The following is an 11,069-nucleotide window of genomic DNA, read 5'->3' as shown; positions in this document are numbered from 1 at the left end:
ATATATATATATACTAGCACACCACCCGGCATTGCACAGTCGTAAAATATGCTTAAATATGATATTTTAATTAATGTAGATTTCGTATTGATTATTATACTAGCTTGGGTGCCCGGTGTTGCCCAGGTGTTTGGAGGTGTGTGTTGAGCAAAAAAATAAAAACGTGGTAGTAGGCAGGTAGACTTGAATGTGTATCACGAAGGAGGAAAAAAGGTGATGTGTTTGCTGTTGCGTCCATCACCAAATCGAAAGTGACATAGGTTTAAATTAAGGCTAGACAATCGAAAAGAGGGGATGACTTTCGAACATATCGGCGAAAAAAAGCGACTCTTCCCTGTTAAAAAGTGCCCAGTTGAAGGTGAAGGAATTAATGTTTTTGGACAATTTTCCAATATTTGTCGTCTGAAAGGTCAGGCTTCAAAATGATACCGATCTCGTGAAAATCCGTCGACTCTGTCGAAAGTTTTAAGCAGACATACAAATATACAAACATACATACATTTAAACAGACAGGTGAGATTTATATTATAGATTATATTGGAGCCACTATATAGTAATGATTTAAAAAGTTTTTAAAAAAATGACTCCTGCGCCACCACCGAAAATTGAAACCAAAATATTTAGCTTGCGATTTTCTTTTTCCTTTGATGTTCATGCCTGAGCTATGAAGACATGTTTGCTTCAAGGCTAAAAATTAAAACCAATAGCTATTATGTTATGCATGCATATTCATAATGACATCATTTGACCTTCCCTTGGCAAATTCCATTTTTTAATTTTCACACTTTTGCATGCGTTCTAATACCCTATATATTAAGTTTTATGTCTGGTAGGAGTTTGGTCAACAAAATTTTTAGATAAAAAGGGGGTATCTGTAGCAGAAGCTAATTCTCATGATTCGAGATTTGAAATCCATTTCCTTCTGGCTTGTCCAATCACAAGCCAGCTCTCTATCACGTGACAGAGTATATAAATAAATATAAATATAAAAGGCAAAATATGAAATTTTCAACCCTCTTTCATTCTGACCCTTTCGGGCAGCAGACTTCACCTGGGGCTTTGGCCCGAGGCTGAACATGAGTACTACAAGCTAACATGGCGACCTTGCAAACTTTCATATGCTTCCACATGCAATACCCACACGAACTGTATTTATCATGCTACAGAACTGCTCTCATCAATACAACTCACCCTCACGCACGACAACACGCAAACACACTGAAGTCTTTACCCTTTCTTTCTCCTTTAATCAGCTTCTTTCATCCCGGCGTCTACCAGCTATAAACAGGTGCGGACTGAGCTGTTTCCTCCTCAACAAGCTGGTAATACATTAATTCTATCCTTACATAAGAACACTTCAACATTCAACACCTGTTTCTCTCTTGTACACATGTGTACACTCTACTAACGAAAATAACAAATAAAGTTGTTTAATAATATAGAATGAAACTCCATTTCGTTGTCTCTTCATTTCTATAGGTTTGTGTTTTACGCAAATATTACGCAAGTATAAATCATGTAGAATGTATGCATGAAAATAATTACACATAATAGTTAATTAAAGATAATCATCCTGTATGAAAACCGAAAAAACTAATAGGGAATCAATTAAAATGAATGTCTAAAAGAATTTGCAGATGAATGCAATTCCACTACCCATATATAAGAAAGCCGTATTTTCTTTTTAAATAAATAGAAAAAAAAACTTGCTTTTTTTTTCCTTTTTTGCCTTCAGGTCAGGATCAAAGTGTCATATCTGTTTTGATGCTACACTTAAATAAATTTGTTCTTGTTCAATGGAGAAGAAACCCTCTATACTGAGACAATTATTATTTTTGGTCCCAACTAGAGTGCCCTTTTTGCCCTTCTTTTGGAGAGCTGGTTTTCCCCCATATTAAAAACGACCTTGTGTCACATTTTGCTTTCGTGGAAAGCAAATAAATAATAATAGAAAAAAGGGTTTTTAATAATGCACAAAAAAACTCAAATTTATAGAAGTATATACGAGCAAGGAGACCCGAAATTGCTCAGGACTGAATGAGGATAACCGTATGTTCCACATCTCCAATTCTTTTATTCTCATCAAAATCCCGAAACTTTTTAAATCAAATTGACTGATTGACTGCTCTAGTTGAGAACCCACTGCAGTGCACCGAGAGGGAAATTTTGAAAGGGAACCCTCATCTCTGGCAAATTAAGCGATCTGTCACCTAATTGGGGAGGAGAATGGGGTAAAAAAAAAATGGGACAAACTATATGTTGTGAAGGAACATAACTGGCTATACACCGGTTACAAACTGTATATATATATTGGACTGTTTGGCAGACAGCGGCAGACAGCGGCAGACAAGCAGTCGCAGTAAGACGGATAGTCTTACGTGTTGATTATCAGACTTTCTTCCCCATACTTGTTACTATGTACTTCTATTTACCTTAGGCGAGCAGCCTTACGTTTCTGTATTATAAATAAACCCCATTACACATACCACTCGGTGTAACTCACGTTTGTCTTTATTTCCTAAGTATTTAGGAATATAACAATGGCGACGAAAGGATGTTCTTTCTCTTAACAGAGATAAATTACCGTACCAAGGACTGTGTACAATGCAAGGATTTTTTGTTTTACGAAAAAAACAAACTACACAAGGATTTTTGACCACGTGCGTCAATGAATTTAAAAATTTTTCCTACCTAAAGTAGCGAAAAGTACGGATTTTTCTTCGTAAAGAACTCACAAGAAATTATAGAAACATGTTCAAGGTAAAGTGGAATTTATATTTATTTTGACAAGTAAAAAAAAAAAAAAAAAAATGGTCGCAAGTTGAATTCGAAACTACACTAAAGGATTACGAGTTTCGAAAGAAAAAATATAAATACAACGACTATTGTACCATTTTATGCCACGTGGGAACGGCAGCCATATATTTTTTTTTTTTTGGAAAATTAATTGTTTGTTATTGCCTTTATATAAATAATTGGAACTATTTGTCGTGGGAAGTAAGAAATATTTTGTGTATGAACTTACGTTGTTGAAAAAAAAAAAAAAAAAAAAAAAGAATTATTTTACAAAGCCTGTTGAATTACTATGGATGAACTTTGTTGAAACGTGTTGTGTCTGCATATTGCTACTAATTTACGATATACGTAAATTTACGATTTTTCTTTGGAATTATTGTGTAGAATTCGAAAAGACATTTTTGTACTAGAAGCTAACATGGAACAATTAGCAGAGTTAACTAAGGCTCTAGCCCTTAGCATCCAGGAACAGACAAAAATGACTCAACAATTTTTAGCGCAACAACAACAACAACAACAAATTCAACAACAACAGCTACAGCAACAGCTGCAACAACAACAAGAAAGAACACAAAAAACTTTAGAGGCACAACAAGAACAAACAAACATACTACAACGACAAATGTCGACACAGCAAAAGAATTTAGAAAAGCTAATTCTAACGTCGACCGGGAAGAAGACTAATTTTTCTGCCGAGGGTATTTCAAATTCACTAACGGAATTTCGTTACTCCCCGGATACTGGTGTTACTTTCCCTGCATACTACAGAAGATACGAAACAATTTTTACGAAAAGATGTTTAGACTGGACCGATGAGGAAAAAGTTACCCTGCTACTACAAAAACTGGGTACTGATGAAAACACCAAGTATGCAAATCTAATTCTACCAAAAAAACCGGAGGAGGTTTCGTTCGAGGAAACAATTAGTACCTTGTCGAAAATATTTGATAAAAGGGATAGCCTATTTCACTCTAGATACAAATGTTTGAACATTCAGAAGGCAGAAGCTGAAGACTATCTAGAATATGCTTGCACTGTGAACTGTTTATGCGAATCATTTAAATTGAATGAAATTTCCGCAGACCAATTTAAATGTTTAATCTTTGTACAAGGTCTCACAGCACCAAGGGACAAAGATATACGTTCACGGATCCTAACAATTATGGAGGCGGATCCTAACATAACATTGCAAAAAGTCACTGAAGAGTGTCAACGTCTGATTAACATAAGGAAAGACAACACTCGCATTGAAGAGAAAAATATTTTTAAGGTGCAGCAAGTAAAAAGGCAAGGGACCACAAGAAAGTCCAGGTTCCAAGAACACAGGATCCTTAAAGGATACAAAGACCCAAAGCTAAAGTGTAAATGTTGTGGTAGTTTAAGACACAACAATAAGACCTGCTGGTTTAGGAACAAAATATGTTATGAATGTGGTCTCAGAGGTCACAAGGGAACATACTGTGCCCAGAAGAAAAGACAAGGGACCGATAATGTAAATACGCTTCGCATGAATAAAGAAAAAAGCTGCGAAAGACGGAAATATGTTGATGTTCGGATAAATGGACATCTGGTTACATTGCTTCTGGATAGCGGTGCAGATATTAGTATTATAAATGAAGATATATGGAAAAGGATAGGTCGACCTGAATTAACGAAAACCAGAAAGACGGCGAGAAGTGTGTGCGGCAAAAGATTAGAGTTCAAGGGAGAATTAAAATGCAAAGTGACATTCGCTAACCAGACTCATAAATCCAAAGTGTACGTCGTACCAGGAAAGAATACATGCCTGTTTGGGGTAGATTGGATTGTCCTGTTTAATTTATGGGAGAAACCCATAAATTCGTTTTGTAACGTTTTAACTGCAGAAAAAGCAAACCAAAGGGAAGACTTCCTGAAGGATTTGAAAACTGAATTTCCCAATGTTTTTGCCGAAGGACTAGGACTCTGTATTAAGACAGAGGCAAAATTTGAATTAAAGAAAAATGCCACTCCAGTATTCAAACCTAAAAGGAATGTGCCTTTTTCAGCGATGGACGCAATCGAAAAAGAGTTGGATAGACTTCAACAACTGGAAGTCATTGAAAAAGTTAACCACACAGATTGGGCAAGTCCAACCGTGTATGTAAAGAAAAAAAATAACAGAATAAGGGTCTGTGGAGATTTTTCAACGGGTTTAAATGACTGTCTATTGGACCATAATTATCCCCTTCCGTCCGCAGAAGATCTGTTCTCTAAGCTTAACGGAGGAAAAATTTTTTCTAAGATAGACCTCTCAGATGCTTACTTGCAAATTAAGATCAGCGATGAATGCTCCAAATACTTAGGCATAAATACTCATAAGGGCATTTTTAAGCTAAAGAGGCTTCCTTTTGGATTAAAGGTTGCTCCTGCTATTTTCCAGCAAATTATGGACACGATGCTGGCAGGGTTGGAATTTTCAATGGCCTACCTTGACGATATCCTAATTAAAAGTGAAAATTTGCAAGATCATAAGAAGCATGTAAAAGAAGTATTCAAAAGAATACAGGAATTTGGTTTTAAATTGAGCCCAGAAAAATGCGATTTTTTTATGAAAAAAATTAAATATCTAGGTCAAATAATCGACAAAGAGGGTCGAAGACCGGATCCACAAAGGACTGAAGCAATTGAAAAGATGCCTGCTCCAGATTCAGTGACAAAATTAAAATCGTTTTTGGGATTAGTTCAATACTATGCAATTTACATCCCTAACATACATAATTTAAGAGCTCCTCTTAACGAGTTACTGAAAAAGGGTGTTAAATGGAACTGGAATAAGGAATGTGAATCTGCTTTCCAAAATATCAAAAGATGTCTACTGTCAGACTTAGCATTGGCACATTTCAATCCAGAAAAGGAACTAATACTAGCAACGGACGCCAGTGATTACGGTGTTGGCGCTGTATTACTTCACAAGTATGAGGATGGTAGGACAAAAGCTATCGCCCATGCTTCAAGAACGTTGGTTGCAGCGGAGAAAAATTACAGCCAAATTGAAAAAGAGGCGCTGTCGATAATATTTGGAATTACAAAGTACAATCGATTTCTCCATGGACGATCTTTTATTTTGCAAACCGACCATAAACCCCTACTTACCATATTTGGATCAAAGAAAGGCATTCCCACACATACTGCGAATCGATTACAGCGATGGGCTGTAACCCTCTTAAACTATCAGTTTAAGATGGAACATGTATCCTCAAAAAAGTTAGGACACGCAGATGCATTATCACGGTTGATCCCTAAAAGAAGCGAAAGTTTCGAAGAAACGGTAATTGCTGCGCTTAAAGACGAAAGTGAATGTACAAGTTCAATGTGTAATATGATACGTGAACTTCCGGTAACTTTCGAAAAAATAAAAAAAGAGGCAGTAAATGACATTTTCATTAAGAAAATGAAAAATCAATTGGGATGGATAAAAAAAAATAAAAAGGTAGATCAAACAACGCCTTTTTCCATCTGTGAAGATGTGCTCATGTATGGTGAGAGGATCGTAATTCCACTAACGTTACAGAGGAAAATTCTGAAGGAATTTCATACAGGTCATCCGGGCATTTCGAGAATGAAATCCCTTATGAGAGGATATGTGTACTGGCCTGGTATGGACAAGGAAGTTGAAAAATGTGTCAAGACATGCAGAGGATGTCAATTAGCAGCTCGAGATCCGCCAGTAAAAACGACGCCATGGCCAAAGACGGACCTACCCTGGTCACGTCTGCATATTGATTATGCGGGACCTATAAATGGTTATTTTTACTTGATTATTGTAGATTCTTTTTCAAAATGGCCAGAAATATTTAAGTTTAGACATCCAACAGCAAAAAACACTGTGAGTGCGCTTAATGAAATTTTTAGCCGTTTTGGAGTGCCAAAAACCTTAGTGAGCGATAATGGAACAGCATTTACTGCTCATGAATTCAAAGAATTCTGTGACTCACTAAATATTCTACATATGACAACACCTGTGTACCATCCACGATCGAATGGGTTGGCCGAAAAATTTGTAGATACGTTTAAAAGGGCACTTAAGAAAAATCTTACTACGGACACAGACGAACAATGTATTCAAACATTTTTAGCAATTTACAGGGTGACACCAAATCCTAATAATAATGTCAATTCTTCCCCGGCTGAGCTAATGTTTGCAAGAAAGATAAGATCTGTCTTCGATAGGCTGCTACCAGAGAAAAAGAAAGTTTTCAAAAAAGAAAACCTTAATACCAAGTGCTTCTCCCCAGGTGAAAATGTATATTTCAAAAATTTTCAAAATGGACGAAATCAGTGGGTTGAAGGTATTATCAAAAAAAGGATTGGGAGCATGGTCTATACCATCCAAGGATTAAGTTTTGTCTGCAAAAGACACAGAAATCAAATACGTCCCAGACTGTCTCCAAATGTGGAAGAGACACCAATGGAAACATTGTGCGATATTTTTGATATACCAAAACCAGCGTGTGTACCGCAAACAATGAATATTTCGCCTGAACCGACCATACGGGCTGGACAGAAACCTTTACCCCGGGTAATGCTGACCAGAAGGAAAAGCGCAAGAAAGAGAAAAGTTACCAGGAGATTAAGCCCTGACCCTAAAAGGAAGAGGTATTTAAGCTAAAATCAGGAAGATTTCAGCTTCAGGGGGAGGTGTTGTGAAGGAACATAACTGGCTATACACCGGTTACAAACTGTATATATATATTGGACTGTTTGGCAGACAGCGGCAGACAAGCAGTCGCAGTAAGACGGATAGTCTTACGTGTTGATTATCAGACTTTCTTCCCCATACTTGTTACTATGTACTTCTATTTACCTTAGGCGAGCAGCCTTACGTTTCTGTATTATAAATAAACCCCATTACACATACCACTCGGTGTAACTCACGTTTGTCTTTATTTCCTAAGTATTTAGGAATATAACACTATAAACGGGGCCAAATGATCATTATCCCACACTAGCAAGGTTATGAACATAAATGACAAAAAATGGTCCTTAGTTTAGTCTTACTCATGACCTATTCTTGACTTAAAATGTGTCAAAGCTGACGTTTGTTTCTGTGTCCCAAAATTTTTTCCCGAAAGCACGTCCAAGACACCCACCTTTCAGCAAAGTCAGACGAAGAGAATCTAACTCTCTCAGCCTTAATACGAACCTTCAAATGATAACGGAAGATTTGTATAAGATCAAGAGGATTGAAGTCCTCAGATCCATAGACCACTTTCCTATGAGTACTCCAAATCACACCTCTCATTACTGCTAGCAAGGTCAAAAACATTTCTTTTCTAAGCTCATCGGTTGTCAGTGCTCAATTGCTACAAACATTGATGTGTACTAGAGTAAAAGACGATAAGTTCAGTATGCAAACCATGAGACCTGTAACAAACTTAATCCATGGCACAACGATGCAACAATAAACGAAGGTGTGACATAAAGTCTCAACCTCATCGCCACACCATTTACATATAGGCGAAATAGCCAGGCTAACTGAGATTGAGCGAAGTTGCCCCTTCATCAATGGGAACCTCTTACTTATATTATCCCCCTCTCTAACACTAAATATAATTTCAGGACAACAGCAGAGTCCTAGAGAGGCTTTCTTTCACTCTTAGAAGGAACTTCAATGCACGACAACACTCGCAATAGAAGGAGCATTCACCTCGGGGCAACCTGTGTGTCTCCACCCCCCTCGGACAAAGCCAGAAAGGCTTTCTTAGTGTCCTCTTTCCAGAGGCCACCATTTCCCTCACTTTGTGTACACATTTGATCCAAGTAATAGAGCCGAAGCATGTGAAGATGAATCTCCACATTTAGCATACCTAAACCAGTCTCAGAAGGATAACAGATATCACAAAAAACCATATTGGCTTTTTCAAGCCATAAGAACTGGAAAAGAGCCTGCTGTAAATATGGCAGTGCATCTGATAAGAGAGAAAGAACGGAAAGATGGTATATAAAGATTAGATGTATAATATTCACACCTCCGCTCTCTGCTTTAATGAAAGGTTTCTGCTGATCCACCGACTAGCTGTGGACCGGACCAATTTCAGGCACTCCGACCAATTTTTCTCCAGGTGAAGGTCAGGTGTGAACCAGACACTGAGTATCTTGCAAGACCCATTGCTCCAGCTAAAGGGTCCCTGAAGACAGACTCCCCTGATGTGAAAACCCGAAGACTTGTTGCAGTTAATTTTGGCCCCTGTTACTGTTTCATACAATCTGATTTTCATGTCGATGACACTAATCTTAGCATTGTTCATTATAAGCACTGTCAGAGTATTTTACCAAGGAAGAGGTGCCTGGCAAAGTGATATCATGTAGGAGCAGATTCATCTTTAGCCTGAAAAGGAAACGTTTCAATGCAAGAACATATCGGTGATAAAGGACAACCCTGACGAATAGATCAGGATAAGCTGAAGGGCCTTGATCTTTTCTCATTCACTTATACCATCACCACAGGGTTTGCATAAAGGAGGTGAACCCACAAGCGAAATTGCAAGCCAAAACCGGCCACCGACAAAACAGCCCCTAAGTAACAATGGTCCAGCCTATCGAAGGCTTTGGACTTACCTAAATTGATCAGCATGGCCTCAATGATGACTTTTTCTATCATCAAGCATACCGATTGCAAGTTATTCTGGATTGTCCTGCCATTAATAGCACAAGTTTGCTGAGGGCTAATGAGACTAGCCAGGACAAGCTTCAGACGATTGGCAAGAATCTTGGCCAAAATCTTTAACTCAGCATTAAGCGTCAATAATTATCTAACCCATCCCAACCATCTTTGCTTTTGCGTAACAACTTCACAATATCCATGGTAAAGTACCTGGGGATTAAGCTGTTTTTAAACCAGGAGTTAAATAAAACTGTCAGCAGGGGAACAAAGATGTGCGACAAGCCCATCGATCTTCGGAGACTTGTTAAGGCTGGCCCGCTTTAAGGCTTTGATGATTTCATCGTCTGTTATACTACTTTCACACCTAGTCGTCAAAAGATGAGAAAAGTCAGCCAAACCTATTTGTCGATCTGTTCTAATGACAGATAAGGTTCCATGGAAAAAATCTCCCAAACACTTCCAGAACTCCTTTGTTTGTGGTCACAGTACGTCCATCTGGTAATGTAACACATGCAATGTGCAGCATGTCAAAGCTCCTCTGCATGCAGATCTACGACCATGTTTGTTGCCTCCTGAGGCATTCTTTTTAACCTAGTACCTTTTAACCTAGTAAAACTTAGTACTTCTTTTTAGCCAAAGAGCCTTAATTATATTAACGCTAGCACTTTCCCCCTCCTCCACCACCCAATCTAATCCAGACTCTAGTGTCGCTTTTACTGTCCTAGATTCTAGATTGAGTCGTCTGCTAAAACTGGCATAAAAGGACCTAATGGCTTCTTTAATTTTGACCCACTACTTATTCCCAATTACAGCCTCCATCAATTCACACTATAGGGTTAGTAATAGCCTGTCATGGTAGTCCTCCATCTCAATCAATGATGTATTGAGCTTCCAATAATCAGCTAATCTAGGCTTAGGTCTATTTAAGTTTACCCGTACATGAACAAGTATGTGATCCAAGTAAACTATATTGTGAAAACTTGGACAATTTAATATTCCTAGGTCAACTCGCCTAAGAATTGGTTGATATGACTCAAGAGTCGTACCGCACTGGAGCCACGCCTACCTGTCCAAATCCACACTAAGTCATGGGGTTTTTCATTTCAGAATTTGTCAATAAGATCAAACTTATCCACAAACTCACAAAATAAAATCGCATCCTGATCTTTGTTAGTACTCCTAGAAGGTAATCCAAATCGATCTAAATCGGTCTCCAGAACCATGTTCCAGTCTCCCACTAAGATAACCGTTCGAGAAGTACTCATGAACTGCAAAAAAAAGCAGTAGACTTGGCATGACTATTAGGTGCATAAACCCCAATGAAACGAAACACCCTACTTTTTATGGTAACATCCAAAATGCACAGTCTCCTCTCCGGACTCATGCAGCATGGGTCACACAATGCATGTAAAGACCTTTTAACTAGCCAAGAAACCCCTCTCAAATGAGAATCAAAGTATGCTGAGTAAGCGTAATATATCTTAGACAGTGCACCCAAATGGTCATCTGGAATGAGATGGGTTTCTTGCAAACAACAAATATCCACTCCGACGTGCTGCAGGTCTAGGCTCAAGCAAATTTTACACAAGTCGGCCCTTAGCCCCGGGATATTCAGAGTAACAAGCTTGAGATTCATGATGGTGCAGGT

Source organism: Euprymna scolopes, chromosome 22, assembly GCF_053919585.1.
Source record: "Euprymna scolopes isolate OS-2025 chromosome 22, ASM5391958v1, whole genome shotgun sequence".
Taxonomy (NCBI): Eukaryota; Metazoa; Mollusca; class Cephalopoda; order Sepiida; family Sepiolidae; genus Euprymna; species Euprymna scolopes.
The sequence above is the reverse complement of the archived record's forward strand: the minus strand, read 5'-3'. Positions refer to the sequence as shown.